This window comes from Pipistrellus kuhlii, unplaced genomic scaffold (assembly GCF_014108245.1).
Source record: "Pipistrellus kuhlii isolate mPipKuh1 unplaced genomic scaffold, mPipKuh1.p scaffold_m20_p_4, whole genome shotgun sequence".
Taxonomy (NCBI): domain Eukaryota; kingdom Metazoa; phylum Chordata; class Mammalia; order Chiroptera; family Vespertilionidae; genus Pipistrellus; species Pipistrellus kuhlii.
The window spans coordinates 10,397,135-10,415,825 of record NW_023425540.1 but is presented as its reverse complement, the minus strand read 5'-3'; the positions used below and the strand labels follow the sequence as shown (position 1 = coordinate 10,415,825).

The 18,691-nt window shown below is 39.9% G+C and overlaps 1 protein-coding gene across 4 annotated transcripts in view; it reads left to right on the top strand.

The window, feature by feature from the left end:
* Positions 1-18,691, top strand: part of SEMA5A (semaphorin 5A) — a 368,047-nt gene that overhangs the window by 109,800 nt on the left and 239,556 nt on the right. The window contains exon 1 of one of the 4 annotated variants that reach the window (XM_036409219.2): positions 17,934-17,955. The exons of the other annotated variants lie outside the window; for them this stretch is intronic. The gene's annotated coding sequence lies outside the window, so the exon portion shown is untranslated. Of the gene's footprint in view, positions 1-17,933; positions 17,956-18,691 lie in introns of those variants that run through there. 4 annotated transcript variants of the gene reach the window in all.

The following is an 18,691-nucleotide window of genomic DNA, read 5'->3' as shown; positions in this document are numbered from 1 at the left end:
GGATCAAATAATATGGGATTTTGAAGAAAAAAAATGCACAAACTAGCATTCTATTTAAGGCTTAAATAATTGTAGGTTTGTGTGAGAAATTAAAGAAAAATGTTTCAGCAAAGCAGATGATGTGCATAAGTAGAAATGATAAATATATTCTGCATGTACAAGCCAGTGGGATAGCATATTTAATTAGAAGTTGCAACTGATAATGTTAAAAAATACCCTGAAAAACAATTGTCTGTGAATTGTGTTCAATTGGTTTTATTTATTTTAGTGGAACTTCTTATGGGTAAAATGTCAAAGCAGTAGAATCTTAAAATAACACAGCAGAAAGTTGAATGCTTGTTACAAATGACCTCTCATTTTTCATGTGGCAGAATAAAGAGAAACTGGATGGGTTATCAGAGAAAATTAGAAAGTTGTCCAATGACTGTACCGGGCTTCCTATTTTAGTCACTGAGAAAAGTTTCACTGGTAGGGAGCCTACAGCTTAGCGTGCTCTCAGTATGTATGAGTAGTTCTGTGGAAGATGGTTATCACACCCCGGAGATAAAGAACACTCCTGTTGGGAGGAAGGAATTGTGGCTTTCATTGGAATCATGGGAGTGGGTCTGGCCATTACTTCTGCTAATTGGTCTTACTAGTTTCTTTCCTCCCTACAGGGTTACTTAAATTGCAGCCCTGAAGCAGAGTTCCTCATCCTCAGCACTATTGACATTGTGGGTTGGATAATTTCTTTTTGTGGAGCTTCCTGGACATTTCAAGTATTTATCAGCATTTCCCAGTCTTTCCTCTAGCATCGTGCCCCAACCAAAATGTCTGCAGACATTGCCAAATGTTCCCAGGTAGAGGGACTCAAAGCATCCTCGGTTTTGAGCTGTTGGTGATAATGAGTTCTTGGATGTGATGCACTGCAGTTCGCATGGTATTTTTGTCAGTATTTTGACCTTATGCCAGTAGCTTCCATCAGTACATCTACTAGCACCTTTGACCTCAAGGCCAGGTACCTGAGGTGGAAGTGAGACAGGAGCCAGCAGTGATCTCTGCCGTCCCTTCCCTAGAGGCTGTGGGAGGCTCCCCTCCAATTCGCAATGCTTTTTCTTCTCATTTATGTACTCATAGATTTTAGAATGAAAGAGTGGAATATAAAATTCAATCTCCCTACTGAAGGTTGAAGAAATTAAGGCTACATTATTCTAAGACAAGAGCTTTGAGAGTTAATTTATAATTTGATGACCTACTGCCATAATTTCATTTCTCTCTCTCTCGCTCTCTCTCTCTCTCTCTCTCTCTCTCTCTCTCTCTCTCTCTCTCTCTCTCTCTCTCTCGACTTCCAAAACTATCAAGATGGAGAGTAAAATGAATGCTTTTTGGTCTTATCCTTTAAACCCACAGAGTTTGTTGAGTTGAGTGCAGGTTAAAACTGCCTTTGAAAGAGTGTAATTTAAGACATTTTTATTATTATTATTTTTGCTGCTCAACTTTTCCAGCTGTATTCCAAGAAAGGAAGTTGTCTGACAATGGGAGATTTCATAGCCTGTATATTTGAACTAAATCAGAGATCTGATGGCAAGTCTGATACTGCACAACATTATGTGAATTTGGGGAACTTTTGAAACAGAGTGAGGCCATAAACCAGTGAATGGAATGGAATTATAATTATGTAGACAGTAGTCATTTTGATTTGATAGGTGTTCAGCAGGGCTTTTAGTACATATATTTTCCATTTTATTTAAAGGGAAATTCCTCCCAATTTGCTTAGACCAACCATCTGGAAGCACTTTTCCCCTTTATTGCCTTTTGATACCTTGCCAACTGAATGAAAAATGATAGATGATGAAAAAATTACAAAAATCCTGTTTTTAATGCAGTTTAAAGAAAATACTAATTTTTCACCTTTCAACACATGCATGCAGTTAAATGAAGTTATTTTAAGTTTTCGTTGGTACTTATTTGTCCCCTGGTATGTGTGACAAATATTCAGATTCTCATTCTTCCTCCTACTGTCATTTTACACCTAAAGGCCCAACGTCTCCCAGATGTCTGTGTTCAGTCATCATCACTGAGGTAGGAGAACTCCATCCTACATCTGTCCAACCCTGGACATGAATGTCTCATTCCGATGGTTGGTTCTGCTTCCTCTATGCAGGCAGGCCAAAGCTTGTTTCCCCAATTCTGTAATGAAATTGTGCTTAAAGAAAGCAGTTTTTCTGAAATATGCATCTTAAAGGTAACCACTCATCGGAAGCACTTCATGGATAAATCAAGTAGAGGTGGACTTATCATTTGAAAAATAAAAGTCTCTGATCTCATCTCAATTGCCTACCTGCTTAAGGAACCATCTTGTCTCTCAGTGACCGAGTCTTTGCCTGTCTTTGTATCAAATGGACTGAGCTTTGGGTGGCAGTCATTCACACAATGGAGACCCAGTTATAAAACGGTGTCATATTTATCCAACAGTCATCTGTGAAAGGGTGTTATGTCTATAGCAGACATGCTCTGTGCCAGGCACTGTCACAGGGGCTTTTTGTCTATATGTCAGCTATTGACAGAAACCCTGCGAGGTAAGGGGCTTTATTTATTCCCTTTGGATTGATAAAGCCAAGACACAGACACCACGTAACTTTCTCAAAGTAGAATCAGAAAGCTGGGTTCATTTCACAGTCTGCTAGCTCAGAAGGCTGTGCCCTGACACTGGGAAAAATTCTCTTCCTTTCTTAGTTGTGAATGATATTTATGGTTGATGTTTTTATCTAATGAATGTATCAGATAGGTTTTTGGATGAGTTTGTTGTTGCATTTGTGTGAAGATTTCTAGTAAATAATGTTACCAGTATTTTTATATTATGATTATGAGGCAGTAAAAGCATCAATTGGACCAATGACTTATGAACATTTTAAGAGGGACATATTTCCATCTTAATATTTATGTAGGATCCATGATTTTTAAAGCACTGAATGTAGATCTCTGCTATAAAATATCATCAGAGGGACATTTTAAAAAATTTTATGCTCCTTTAGAAGAGAACATATTGGGTAGGCATTGGCAGAAAGAGCTAGAGGAAAACTATCATCTTAGATTAAAGTAATTTTTTCCTATTCATAGAGAATTGCTGGATCTTGAACACAGCTGAGTAGTGTTTTCCATATCTTATGCTTCACTTACTGCAAATGAAATTAATTTTTTGATGGTAGCCTTTAAAGTCTCAAATATTATTATAATGAAATATGATGATTATAATATCTATTTATGCATGTAATATGTGTTTTCCTAAAGTAATTACATAATAAATTTTCATTTCACAGTGACAAAAGAGTTGGGTATCTGTTTAGCTCTCATCGAGTTAAGAAAGGCAATAGGTGATAATTTTGAATTAGATTCCACTAGATAGAAAAAAAAATTAGGAAAGGTTTTCTCCTAATTTTTTGAGATGAGTTTTACTGTATAAAAATTTTACATACCTATTTTGGTACATACCTTGCTTGGGTTCAGTGAAATTTATTTAAAGGAGAAGTAGTGAATTTTGTAAATGCTAGGCTGCTGGGGCTACTCAAGAGTACAGGGATGTTTCAGAAACATAAATGATTACGGCTATTTAACTTGACTTTTATTCAGCCTATGAGCTTCTTCTGTCCATGTATGACAAAAACATTGGCATACTGCCTGCTGTCATTCATATGCCTTTCCTGTTCCATATGGATGTGTATTCAACAGTGTGAATTTACTTAGGGATTTTAAGCATTTGTTCTTTTTTTTTTTTCTTGTCCTTCAACAACATTTAATATTTTTCTTCACATAGGTCTTGTACATTTTTTTTAAGTGACTGAAAAGACAGTATAAAATGAATTACTTTGCTACAAATCTGTTTTTGGTAGATGGGGAATACATATATTTTAAATTTCTATTTATTGTTGAAAGTATTACAGATGTCTCTCTCCCCGCAAGTCCCCTGCCCCCCACATGCATTGACCCCTTTTATGGCCTCCCTGCCCCCTCCCCACATCCCTCTAGACAAAGCCTTTACCACACTATGGTCTGTGTCCATATATGTATATAAGTTCTTTGGTTAGTTTCTTCCCATCCCTAAGCATTTTTCTTACCCTTACTCCCAACTTCTATTCCCTTCAGCCACACTCTCCAACATACCTTATCACTCTTTCCATTTCATACTATTTTAAGGCTTACCCTTCTCCCTTTATGAAGCCCTATAAATCTACTGGAAGGTTTTTGCCTCAGTATATCAACTTCCACCTGCCAATTTATGTGAGTTCTAGCTTGGCCAATATGATGGGTATGCCATTTAAGCCTTGTATCCTCTGCCTAAAATTTCTAAATTTTGTTTAAGGCTTCAGAAGCCAGTTGAGTTTTGTTTTTATTGTTCTCAGCCCAGCTTTCTTATTTCTGCTTAACTCCATCTATTAATATATCTGGTGTATACTGTTACATTTGCTGTCACATGTTTAAACGGTGCCCCTTTTTCTTCCATGGAGTATTTCCCTGATGATTTGGGAAGAGTTTCTGCCCTCTTTCTTATCATTGTATAATTTTATTTCCCATTCTCTGGGGATGTACCCTTCATTCCTACAGGGACTATCTTGCATGGATTCTGTTAAGACCCTTTGTCTCATTCTAAAAGGAAGATCTAGCACTGGCATTCATAATATTATATTATTTGCCTTAATTTATCTTTCTGTAAGTTGTGACTCGTGATCCCACATTTAATGTTTTTCCTTTTGCTGAACACAAGATTAACTTTATTTCCTCCTTCTTCTATTCTTTCTTGTGAGTAATTCACCGGCACAGTTCAATTCTTTGGGCTGGGGAGTGAGCCATTGTTCTGGCAGTGGGTGGAGCATGGTGCTGATGTGACTTGACTCTAAGTTTATGGTGACTTAAGAGAAGTGCCTCCCCTGCTGTAGTTGGGTCTGGTATAGTGAGACTCAGGTGTCCCGGTATCAGTTATCTGCTTCCATGTGATGCTGCTTGGACATGGGCTAGAGCTGCATGACCTCTGAAGTGGCTGAACAGAGAGGACACCCCCAGTACAAAGAAGACACCGAATACACATGCACAATAGACTCCTCTCTTCCTGGTCTACGTTAGCCCAGTGGCTGAGCTAAGTGTCCAATTAAGAAGATTTATTAAGCTCTGGAGCCCCACCAGATAGTCAGCAGCATAACAGAGCACAGGCTGGAGAAATGCCATTTTCTTTCTTTCTGTTCCTTTTGCCGCCACCTGACCCTATTCCTTCTGCATGGGCTGGAGCAGCTCGCATAATGTGCACGCAGGTTGGGAATAATTTTTGGAATGGTGCTGTAAGCTATTTTATTTACGGTTATGCAGTGTACATAGTCTTTCACATTATCACAGAACGAAATGAGAAATGACTTGGTGAGAAAAAAAAAAGTCCAGATGGAAATTGTCATTTGCTATAACTCAAGAATAAATATCATAACTAGGAACCGGATGCTCTGTGGTGGAAATGTAGGCAGTGTGTATGCCTTTTTCTTTACTTGCAGATTGTTTTATTTACTTATATTAGGTAGGAAGGATAGGCTGGATGCTTTGCAAGATTAAAGACCAATGAAATGGAAATCCCAATCCTGGGGAGATTGACTGCTGACTGCCCAAGGAAATTAGATATTAAAACAGCCCCTGGAAAATGGGATGGAATGCTTTGAAAAGGTGGACAAAGGAAGGCCCTCCCTCTTTGGAGCCCATGTAATGTCAAAAATTTTTATCATTTATACAAACCATATTTTTACTAAGATCTTAGCATTTATCTGCAGTGCCTTATTATTATTAATTTTTTACTTTCTTAATAGGTAGTTAAGATTTCTTTTGTCCTAATGTAGGTATAGGCGCATGCTTATATGTTATTTACACAATTTCAGTTGTTTAATAAAACTAAATCTAAGATACTGGGAAATAAAACTAATGTTTATTTTGTTTTTTAATATATTTTATTGATTTTGTACAGAGAGGAAGGGAGAGAGATAGCAAGTTAGAAACATCGATGAGAGTCATCGATCAGCTGCCTCTTGCACACCCCCTACTGGGGATGTGCCCGCAACCAAGTTACATGCCCTTGACCAGAATTGAACCCGGGACCCTTCAGTTCCCAAGCCGATGCTCTATCCACTGAGCCAAACCGGTTTCGGCTAAAACTAATGTTTAATTAACAGTTTAGAAAAAAGAAAAATTCTCACAGAAAACAAAAGCAAAATGAGTTTTTGTTATCTAATTATTTTCATCGGGAGATACATAACAGTTTTTATTAAGATTAAAAAATATGCCTGGATACATAGGTAAATAAAACACTCTAAATAAAGGATATACAATAGTATTACAGTTCATATTAGTATGAAACTGGAGAGCCTTGGGGGGGGGGTCTTAGTCATTGGTTAAAGATAAGTTTTTCCCCCGAAGCCTTCTTCTCCACGTGGTGACTTTGGTTTGAGTGGCTGCCTGAATGATCAACAGGAACGGTCGGGTAATGACATAGCTGCCCCATCGAGTGCCTTCATTGCAGGCACTTTCTCTAGGAGGCCAGGTGCACTTCATCATTTCTCAACACCCCCTCAGGGAGGGAAGTATACTTTTCCACAGGGAGAAACTTAGTCATGGAAAGTTTTAAGATGTGAAGGTCTGAATGTCAACCCCCATACCAGCCAAGGAGCTGCCACAAAGAAGCCACGGTGTCTTCTCCTCACAGGTAAAGGCCCCTTCCCAGGTGTGGGCCAGGAGGGAGAGCCTGGGTCAGGGGCATGACTGGACACAGATGGACAGAGAGACAGAGGGACATGGGGTTTCAGCTCCTGCTCAGCCATAAGCGCAGATCACTAAAGGGTTTGTTTTACAGTTTCTCTGGTTTACCTGGGAAAGGCTTTAGACTTCATAGATGGAAGATATAGCTGGAATCCCAAATTTCACACAAGGAGTTTTGACCCTGAAGAGAGGGTCATGTGGGGCTGAATGGTTATCTTTTGGCTTTTGTGGCGAATCATTTTCATTTCTTTTTAGGCATGTTTGTGAACTGATGGATATTAATCTGTATTTTCCATGGAATGCTTATTTGGCGATTAGCCAGAGTGCATTGACATCAGAACTCCTGGGTTCTACATTCAGCTTTGCTATCCATAGTAATTCTTGGGCAAATTACTTCCCCTCTTTGGGACTGTTTCCATGTCGGTGAAAAGAGAAGGTTGAAGTGAAACTACTGGTTTTTAAACTGTTTCCAATGGCTCAGGTTTCCCCCAAAGTGCTCTGAGAGGAAAAAGAGGCCGAGGCGATGGCTTTGGAAAATAGTGGTCTGTTCTTAGAAAAGGTTGAAAAGACCAGGTGTTGACTCTGTGAGGTTTACTTAAACTATAACTTAAACATGAAATTTGCCTTGAAGTGTTTGCAGTATTGAATAGCCACAGCGTGGAGTGGTTCAGAGGTCTTGAGAGGCTATAGCCGGGTTCAGATCTTAGCTCTGTCATTCCTTATGACTCTGGGCCTGTTTTTTTAGTATCCCCGTGCCTCCTTTCCTCATCTGTGAACATAGGATCATAACTTGGGGTGATAATATTATAAGTTCATTAGTTCTACTCTGGGGGGAGGATGTTGATAATGAGGAGGCTATGCTTGTGTGGGGGCTGGGAGTATATGGAGATCCCTGTACCTTTTCATCATATTGCTGTGAACCTAAAGATGTTATAAAAAGTAAAGTCTGTTAATAAACAAAAGTTTCATAATAGTAACTATCTCATTGGGTTGTTGTAATGGCAGGATATCATAAAATATTTTGAACCTGGCACCTATTAAAAAGCCCTGTGTAAATGTGATGCTCACCCATTGGAAAACTGGTTTTGCTACTTGAACAGTTTCAGTATTGAAATTGTTCATATGTGCAATGAGTTTCAGATTGACATACTAAGTTGGTAAGCTAAGTAATTGTGTAGAGTGGATGTCACAGGCCAAGAAAATAATTTGAGCAAGTTATGGAAACAGAAGTTCCAGAAGTGGCAATGTCTAGTGTAGGTAAGAAGTTTGTGCTGGGAAAGTTTGTTGGGCTTTTATGTCTAAGTTGGGGTGAGTCTGTGCTGGAGCCCAATACAGAGTTGCAGGACTCACTGTTGTAGAGGTGAGACTTTCAGCTGGTGGTGGGGTGATGATGATGGTGGTGGTGGTGGTGGTGGTGGTGGTGGTGATGATGATGGTGGTGGTGATGGTTGTGGAGGTTGAGGTTGAGGTTGTGATGGAGGTGGTGGTGGTGGTGGAGGTGATAATGTTGGCAGTAGAGGTTACTGTGCTGTTGTTAGTGATGTGATGATAATGATGGTGGTGGATATGGTGATGATGGAGGTGGTTGTGATGATTGAAGCAAGACAGGAGTCTGTTCTCTTTACCTCAGAGAATTAGTGTGCAGTCTCCCTCCAGAATGTAAGGGCACTTGGCACACTGCTGTGCCATTTGATAAGAAAAAGCTCAGTTAACTCTCAGAACTGAAGGAGGGAAGCCCCTGAACAGCAAGCGGAAGACAGAAGTGGGGGTGGGGGGGGACTGAGGAGCTTTCCTTCCTTCCCTTCTTCAGATTGACCCCTGTGAAGGTCATATAGCCTCTTCCTCAGGTGCACACTTGGCTTGCAATTTTATTACCATCTGCAAAGCAAAACAAAAGCAGTCAGATAGCTGGGGGACCAGAGTATACTCCCAGGGAACATTCGGGCTTCCTGTTCAGGTTTTTGAAATGGATTAGGTGAAGGCTTTGCTTATAAATTTCAACAATGTTCATTTCATTTACCAAACTCTGCTGTAGAACTGATTTGCGAGACCTCCATTTCTGTGTGTTGAAACTGTGTGCTGTAGCAATTCAAAACAGTTTTGATGAGTATGTGCAGTACTCTCTAGTTACTGGATCATTTTGGTATAGTAAATAGGCAACAAAATTGAAGTATGGAAAGGAGATCTGAATATGCCCTTTTTAGGTATAGTCCTTTTGTTATGTCATGACTCAACAATTGCTTTGAGATTTTAACTTTGTGTATAAGAGCGAGTCTTAGTGGGGGAAGGGTGATTTGCCCACCCTTTTCCCTGCCCCAGGACTGTTGTCAATATCTAGCAATTGTGATTGTCAAGAGTGTTGTCTTATGCTATTGAGTCCTCACAAGTAAGAGGCCAGCAATGTTGCTAAATACCACCCAGTGCTTAGCCTACAACAAAGGCGCGTCCCTTCTAAAATGCCAGTAGAGATTAAGAAATTCTGGCATATAGTGTTCATCCTATCAGAAATTTGAGGGAATATATTCATCATTTTCTAATCTCTTCCTTTCCATTTTCCAAATTTCATAACAATAACTGTCTTATCATTTACCTAAAGACCTTTTTGAAATCTGTGTAGAAAAGAAATGTACTTGTAGTGGGCTAATTTTATTTCTTTTCTGTACATTTCCAATTTAAGCGTTAATCCTACAGATATCCTATATTTTCCCCATGATGTTTGCAACAGTTCTTATAAGTCAACTGATATATGTGTTTCTTCTCCTAAACTTTTGGTTTTAAGTGCCTGAATACAGTGTAAAATGTCTTTGAATTATTTTTTGAATGTAGTTTAGTGCAATACGTGCTTTACATGGCCAATACATACTTAATGTTAAAATTTGGTACTTGATTCATTTACATAAATCAAAATATTATTTTCTTAACATCCATTATTCCTTCATTGAAAAGAAAAACCAGTGCCCCCCTCTCCCAATAAAACAAAAAATACATTCAGATCTCACTGAATTTTGATACTGACATGAGAGAAGTTTGTTTCATGTTGGAGAAATTATTCTTAGCTTTCTACATTTCTAGACTTTAATTATTACATGTATTTTTAAAGTATATCTGAGGTAGAGTCTTTATGAGAATGTTCCAACTTTTAAACACTTGTGTCATGCTCTCTCTCTTTTTTTTTTACGATATTATAAATAGATATCCATGACACTGCTAAACTTAGCAGGGTATAAGCCGTTGCCATTAGGAAAAATGTTTCTGTTTCGATAAATCCTGCCATTGGGCATGTGGATCACTTTGAGATAGAGCTAATTTGCTGCTGACATTTCAACTGTGTTCCGTTTATTTGATTTCTAACCAGCTCTCTTTTCCATGTCCCTTTCTCTGATTAGGTAAGGCACCAAACATGTATTGGCTCATCATAGGGAATTAGAAAAACCAAAGTCCTTTTCTTCCTGGTAGATAAAGGGAGGTCCCTGATACTCATCATTTTTGGTCATTTCTTCTGGTCTCTGGGTCACTTTCTCTGTCTAGCCCTCCCTGGGAGTGCCTGCTCACAGTGACTGAGTGGGTGCCCTCTCTGACAGATATTGTGGACCCAAACACATCTCCCATGTGGTCACTTCAATCATAAGGACTAATTAAGTGATATAAAGACATTTGAAGTTCCCTTTTAAGAGGCCATGCAAGCTAATTCATGAATATTGACCATCAGCAGGTCCCCAGCACCTTGCTGACCTTGTTGGTGGTACTATTAGCTCCTTGCAGTCACCACGAGAGGTGGGGTGTTACTGTACCGACAGAGAAACCCCCACAGAACTGAAGTCACTCGGCCTAGGTTTTCCTTTCTGTGTTTGACTCTGGTCTGCCCAGCTCCAAATATGGTATTATTTTCACTCTGTCTGCACACCAAGCCTCATAGGCCTTTATTATAAATTACTCAGTTCAATGAGGGTGAAGGGAGGTGACCCAGCCTCGGAAGGAATGCTTCAGAAACTTGATTTTCAATGTTGCTTAAAATTAAGAAGGTGCTGCCATCTGAACGGAAAGTTTGACAAGCCCTGAGGTGTAGAGAATTCAGTCCAGTGGATGGCAGGGGAGGTTTTCACAAGAGTCTGTAGGACAGTCCCCAGCATGGATTCCTGTGGAATTTGGGATCTCTGGGGAGGCTGCTCTTCTGTGAAGCCATTGCTAAGTGTTCCCCAGATTCTCAGGAGGGACAGAGATGCGGTAACCAGCAGGGCGTTTTCAACACCCTGTTTTGTTTCCTGACGTGTACAAACACAGTCTCAGAGGGCATTCCTGGCACTGGCTGCTTGGGCCTGTTGTTTCACAGTGGGATAAAATAATGACTATCTTGCTTCACGTTCTGTAACTCTAGAAGTTGCTTCCAAACCACATGGCTCCTTATTAAACTGGGTGAGAGAACATGCTCGAGGAGCTGGTTACCTTATGTTCACCCTTTCTTTGGGCTGCTGGATCATCTGTTCTGGAATCTAGTACCTGTTCAAAAGGAGGGAGACGAAGAAACAGCTCGTCACTTGTTGGTTTATGGTCATCATGCCAGTGTCCTTCTTCCATGAGTTAACGTTTGGAGGCCACCTGAGACAGTTTACCTGGAAGGTCTTAGTGTTTGTTCATTCCTTTCTGGCTGTTTTCTTCCTGTGAGCTCAAGAACTCGTTGTTAGAGGTTAGTCTAGTTATGATTTCTGCTCTGATCAAGGGGAAAGTATTTGTCTTCAGATTCAGTGCCATGGGACACTGGAAGGATCCACTGTAAGGGAACCCTTCTAATCACTCATCATTGAAAATTTCAAAATAATTTGATTTAATAAGTGATGTAGCACTACAGACTTTGAACTGTTACCAAGTCTTATAAATGATTTAGCTGTGGCTTAAGGATTTATTTATGGTATTAGAAGGTTATGGGCACACAGGTTGTAATTTGAGTCCTGTTTTTATCTTACACACACACACACACACACACACACACACACACACACACACACACACAGTGGAGAGTGCTAATTGAAGCCATTTGACATTATGACTTTGACTAGAAACGAAAATCGTTGATGTATTTTGCTTAGTTTAACCTCATGGCAGGCAGTTAATGAAAGCATGTATTGCTATGGTTTGTGGAAATAAGACAGCCCTGGATTTTATAGATGGGACAGTTAACATAGGAATCATATGTGCATCTTCTAAAGATGATTCACAGTAGGATACTGAGCCTGGCAGGAGAGGAGAGCTGTGTGTGTTCAGTCTGTTTCTTTTCTCTCTCATTCTCTTTTCCTGTTTTATTAAGTTGTTTATTTCTAACACTTCAGCCTCTGAGCACTGACAAGGAATGTTCAGAAAAGAGGACTGGCACATTTTTCAGCAGAGTATGAGATGGCTTAAAATTTGGGGTTGTGATTTTTATTTCAGTGTGACAGCAGGTATGTTAGTCATTTCCTGCTGGTCAGTGTGAGATGATGCATGTAAAGACTTAGTATTATAATCTTCACAGCCATGTTTGGGGAATGTATAATTAATATTCTTGTTTCCCAATGAGACAGTTGAGCCACAGAGAGGTTAACTAAGTTGCCCAAAGTTACCCAGCAGCAAGTTTGGAAGCCCAGTGGAGGAGCTGGGCTTCTTAACACTTCCTGTCCTTGCCTATTTGTCTCACAAACATTGGCTGTGTCTTAAGGCCTAAGTTCTCCATTATGGTAAGAGGGCACACTAATGAATAAGAGCCTCTCTGCTCCTGGGCTTGTGTTATATTGGGGAATTAAATTTATAAATCATTATGTCACTTTGTAAGTGGAACAGTAAGTTTATATACAATGGGTCTGGAGTACAAGGTTGAAGGAAGAATTGATTCTCATGGAGAATGAGATTGGGACAAGAATGAAGCTTTCCCAGATGCATTGGAGGCAGGCCTTCATAGAAAGGAGGAATAGATGGAAAATTCTACTTTGGAGAAGGAATTCTGAACACAAAGAGCAAAAAGATGTGTAGGCATGAATGTGCTGGCATCTCAAGAACACTGAATTGCATGCATGGTTCCTGGTGGGAGATGAAGCAGGAGTTTGGAGTGAGATTGTGGTTGCATGTTGTTGGCCATGCTAGGGAACAGTCCACAAGATCAAGTGCGGAGGGTCAGAGCAGAGTTGTTTAAGGATAGATGGAAGAAAAACAGAATAGAGCCAGGGATGACTCAACTAGGACACTTGCTGAGGCAGGAAGAGAAGGCCATTCAACAGGTACCATTTAGTGGCCACTTAATGCATGCCTGGTGATGTTTTGAGAGCATTAAAAGCATGAGCTTATGTGTTCCTCACAAAAATCTTGATGGGTAGGTGTGGTACTATTACTTTAGAGGAGAAAAGACATTTGGCAGAGGTTAACAAACTCTCCCAAAGTCACTAATTTAGCACTCAAACTCACATCTGTTCGATTCCAGAAATTGCTCCAAGGACCTGTGAAATAGTTTCATTTAGATGGTGCAAGTGGATATAAAGTCATAGCATCTCTTTAAAAACTGAGGGTGGGGTGCACATATGCTACTTCTAAAAAGTCTAGAGGAGTGTTAATAGGTTGAGATAAGTCCTTTTGAGCTCTGTGGTTGAATAGTTACAGTGGATTTGTTACTTTTAGTCCATGGCCATGAGCAAAATCACCTCATTTATTAATTGTACAAATATGTGGATGTTTTGAGGATCCTTCATTATGGGTTGATATGAAGTGAAAATGTGGACCAACAGGATAATAGGGTTTAGACATCTGAGTCCAGTGTGTTTGTGTGTAGAGCTAATCATTTTAAGCATGTGGTTATAGCAAATGAAGACACAGTTCTTCATGCTGTAGATAACTGACAAGTGCAGATGACTGTCTAATGATTCATATGTGGGGTCCACTTGAACTGGGATAGGCTTGCATTTGATTTATTAGAGTGTGCTGAAGGTAGAGTTCTGGCCCGCTCAGAGACAGTGGAATGGAGGGAATGGTGACAGTCAGGAGAAGAGGCAGCTGTTTGTTAGGACTGTATTGTGCTTAGGTAGTGACCCTGGGGCAATTCTCATCCTTCAAATTCCTTAGGAAAACTCCATGCTTGGAGTCACTTGCCTAGAAAATCCCCATAGGATGAGTCTCTTGCTCTGTGGTCAAGGAATTAATTTGCAAAGAGATGCTAGCTAAAGATTTATAGGATTGCAGTGTTTGGAGAAAACATTACTATTTCATGATATGAAATGCTAAGTTGACAGTTCATAACACACTATAACCTCTGGCTGTGGGAACTGTGGAGGAAGGGGTGATACTGATATTTAAGAGCTGAGAAGAGGACCATGAGGGACTGCTGATTCCAAGTCAATTACACAAGTGTTGCATGATGGAGGCTTCCCATTAGGAGGTGGAACCTGTGGTCCTTGGGATAGTTCTGAGATTCCAGGAACATTCTCTTGGGCTGCCATATGGCACTAGGTCCTTAGTCTTGTAAGACCTCAATGCTCTGAGCAAGCAGAACATTTGTCATTTACACAGTTGAAGTAATACGTCCACATACTTGGATACTGCCTATCTGCCTTCGTGTCCACTGGTTCTTCTATTTGCTCTTCTTTTTGGAGAATGAGCAATATTACAAAAGATTTCCTTTAGCTATCTGCCTTAATTGCTTTAACACTGGGCAAAAATACTGAGCAAAGAATGGAAATTTCTATTAAGTGGTTGAAGAACTGTATATACATGGTCTCCAGGGACTGTCAAAGGGTGTGCGTGGTATGCATGTTGGAGATGACAGTTCTTGGGCTTGTAGCCAGATCTCTATCAACACAATTATTAAGTAATAGAACATAAGTAATATGATCAATTGATAATATAAAATAATACAAACTGGGCGTATTTTTTATGGTAGATAATATATACTAGAAAGTAATTATAAATAGTGAAAGGTATTTTAAATTATTTAACTCCTGGGGATGCTACTTTCTAGTTTGATGATAACCTAGGGCTAGAAGGTTGACTTTTCTGGATCATAGTTTCTTATCCAGATTAAACTCAAGTCTATATTTCTCCAGCTGCCATATATTCTTCCAAAAATTTTTATGCCATTGATGCAGAAAATGGTACCATTCACATGGATACTTTTGGTAAATGGGGGAGACTTCTCACCTGGAGGCTGCAGGGGTTGGAACCTGGTACATCTGAGCTAGAGTTCTTCAGTATCCTAACCATGCCTGATGCTCCTCCTCTCCTGTGACTCTCTTCTGTTAGGAAATCATTTTCTCACTGTGCCTGCACTCTTGCCCCTTCCTATAACCCCTCTCCTTGTAATCTGTGAGAATCACCATTAACACCAGAGGAAAATATTAGACAATAAAGTAAAGCTTTTGAAAGGTTATGATCTCATTGTGTTTTATTTGCAGTGTGGTGTGTGGAGGAAACTTACAAGATAAATGAAGAGCCCAGTGGCTGTGCTTTTGACCTTTAGCTCTGGCTTCCATTTAGGAAGTTATGGATGACCACCACCCACGCCTTTTATTGGATCTGGCATTTGTAGCCATGCCATTGTCGGATTTTTTTTATTTTTAGGTTTCTGAACATTATATTGTTTTTCTTGATACTTCGTTCTGCACTTGCTTCAGTCAGTAACTCTCTGGTCAATGTGCGGCGTACGTATAAATAAAACAACACACAATTATAAATTCGAGTTTGCTACTGTGAGTAAAATCTTTGGCCATGTGGGATTCCCTCTAGAGACATTGGGTTTTATCATCTTGTTCTATTTTATTTTCATTTGGAGATTATCGTTCTCCTTTCAGAATAGGACCACTCGGATATTCTTGAGTAAGGTACATGCCTTTTAGATGATGACCAAGCTCTGAGGAGATAAAAAGATGCCTTTTCCTGCAGGGCATCTTCATGCATGACCCTAACCAGTGTGCTCAAACTGGACTTATTAGATGTGGCTGCTTCTATCCTGTGGTGATGGAAATGAGTCAGTGAGGGAAATAAGACCCCAATTCATTGGATTCTTCTCTGTAGTGTTTCTTAAACATTCTGCCTGATATAATCACACATGGTCATTTGAAGTTAACTTGCAAAAACAACCCCCAAAAAGTATTAAAAATATGCAGACCTGCATATCACAGAACATCCTAATGACTGGGTTCATTTTCCTCCAGATGTTAATTGTAGCAGCAAAGATCCCCATTGTCATGTCTAACAATTGTGGGCATTGCGGTGGATCCACATTGTACTAAGTGTTTCCCATGAATTAAGCCATTCAATCCTCAGAGCCTTGTAAGAAAGGCACAAAGGTTATTTGCACTTGAATATGAAAATAGAGGACATATAACCAGCAAGGGACCGAGCTAGGATTTGCATCTGTCCAGTGTAGAATCAGACTTATAGCCCAGGATCCCAGTGTTTGTATATTTATATTTCAATATGAGAATGTGGGTGTGTGCCTGTGTGTGTGCATTTGTTTATAGGCCACACACAGGTTGGTTTCCTATGGTTAAACTTAATATTATATCTTGAACATTCTCATGCCCTTGAAATTTCTCTTAAAAATACTCTCTTGTGGATCAACCAAAGGACTTGTATGCATGCATATAAGCATTACCAATGGACACAGACACAAGGGTGGTGGGAGTGTCTAGGAAGGGGTCAATTTGGGTTGTGTGTAATAAGACATATCTAATACTTCAAATAACAAAGAATTAAAAAGATACTCTATGATTCTGGCTGGTTTAGCTAAATGGTTAGAGCATTAGCCTGAGGATTGAAAGGTGGTGGGTTCGATTCTTGGTCAAGGGCAAATACTTTGGTTTCAGGTTCCATCCCTGGCCCTGGTCTCTGTGCAGGTGGGAGGCAGTCAATGTATGTGTCTCGCTCACATTGATGGATGTTTATCTCTCTCACCTATTTTCCTCCTTCTCTAAGAAAATCAATGGAAAAAATATCCTCGGGTGAAGATAAAAAACAAAACAAAAACAGACTCTCCTGTCTTCCTCATATACTTAATTTGTATAGAACCATTTCCATCCCCCTAAATAGAAGCTTCCGAATCCTGATTGGATCAATGTCATAATTCACCTAGAGGAGAACATTTCCATGTAAATCTTTGTTGACATCTTTGATGAATTCCTTCAGAGAATGTTGTCGAGATAAAACCACATGGCAAAGTATATAAATACTTTAAAGCTCCTTACTATGTGTACGTGTGTGAGAAATAAAAAACAAACGCCTGTTTTGTTAAACAGACATCATACCCACCATTCACAGCTTCATGTTTGCATTTCAAAAACGGCAGTCAGTAAAGCAGCAGCAAGTTCTACAGGTGGAAACACATTTCCCCCCGGACTTCTCAAATAGGTAGCTTTACTTGTCAACTTCTGTGATCCGTTAGATTAGTTACTGCACTGGCTAGATCTGTTTGTGGTTCACAGGCGTGCTGTGCTCCAGATACCTCGGCTTTTCCAGACCGAGCTGTTTGTGAGTTAGCGCACAGCCCCATCACCCCGATCTCATCTCCGTGGTTAATGAGCTGCTTCTTGTACGACTGTGGCTGTAAACAGCGAGCTGCAGGAATTTTCCAGAACAGCGAGATTAAGCATAACATTTTGCCTCTTATATACGATCTCAGAGAAGGTGCATAGCTTTCATCTGTGCACTCAGCCGGAAACGCAATTATTGCTTATCGACAAAACAAACAGGTGTGCTCGCTCTCTTAGGGTGATTTCACAGGGATGTTCTATTTACCAGGCTAAAGTGGCAGCTTTGAGGACAAGAACACAGCATTGCCATGGAGGATGGAAAGCATCTGTCGGTGCTGTGTGCCCGAGCATTCCTCCCCAGCAGAAGCAGAGAGCTTTGCCTGTACAGTTTATCTGTCAAGGCTAATGAAACCAACTTCCTTTCTGTGGGTGAGAGGGAAGATTATTTTCCCTAGCTAACTGGCATTTAGTAAGGAAAGGAGGGAGGTTCCAGTTTCAGTTTGCACCTGCATGTGCTGTGTTCTCATCCCAACTATTCTTCACAGACTGTAAAGGAGACTAATGGGAATTTCTTGTCCTGCTTGGAGACTACTTATGGGAAGCTCTTGATGCGAGTTTGTACTTTCTAACCACCCCTTCTTCAGACCTGCCCTGCTTTCTGTTCTGCCCTGCACTATCTGTTTCTTCATTATATCTGACCGCCTGATACCCAGTAAGTCAAACCTGACTGAACCTAAATCTGTACCTCAGGACTCCAGTCTCTTTAGTTAATCCGTAAAGCTAATCTCACCCCACTTGTTTATTCTACACCTCAGTATTTTTATTCACTTAAATTGCAATAAATAAATGCTTGTTGACAATTCAAACAATGTAGAAGAAGATAAAATATCCCCTCTGCTTAGGAATAATCAGGTGTTTTTTGTTTTTGTTTTTTCTCTTGCATACATATAAACGTAGAAATCACTTGGTTTATTTTAGTCAAATATTGGATCTTTTTCTTTATCTCTGTAGATAGATAAATGTCTACATTCCCCCCCCTCCCCACTCAACATCATTATTGGATTTTTATGTCAATGTGTAGTCTTACTACATTGCTTTACAAGCTGCATGATATTTTATCGTAGGCACATGCCATCATTTATTTGATTTCATCACTTACAACTTCGTTCCTTTCATTACTGACAAGTAAATGCATTTGTTACTTCCATTCTCAGTAATTTCTACCCTCCAACTTTATTCCATTTTTCTGCCAAAAGTGTGTTCTTTTAATTTCCTTTGAGTTTGCATGATTCCCACTTTTCCAAAACTCACCTTCCCCAGCCTTTTCCTATATTAACCTGGTGCTTCTTTGCATTATTTGTTAGTGGCTGGCTGATCCATTCATTCAGCAGGAATAAGAAAATGAGGTACTTCCCATGTGCAAGAAACTGTGGTGGGCTGTGAGGGGC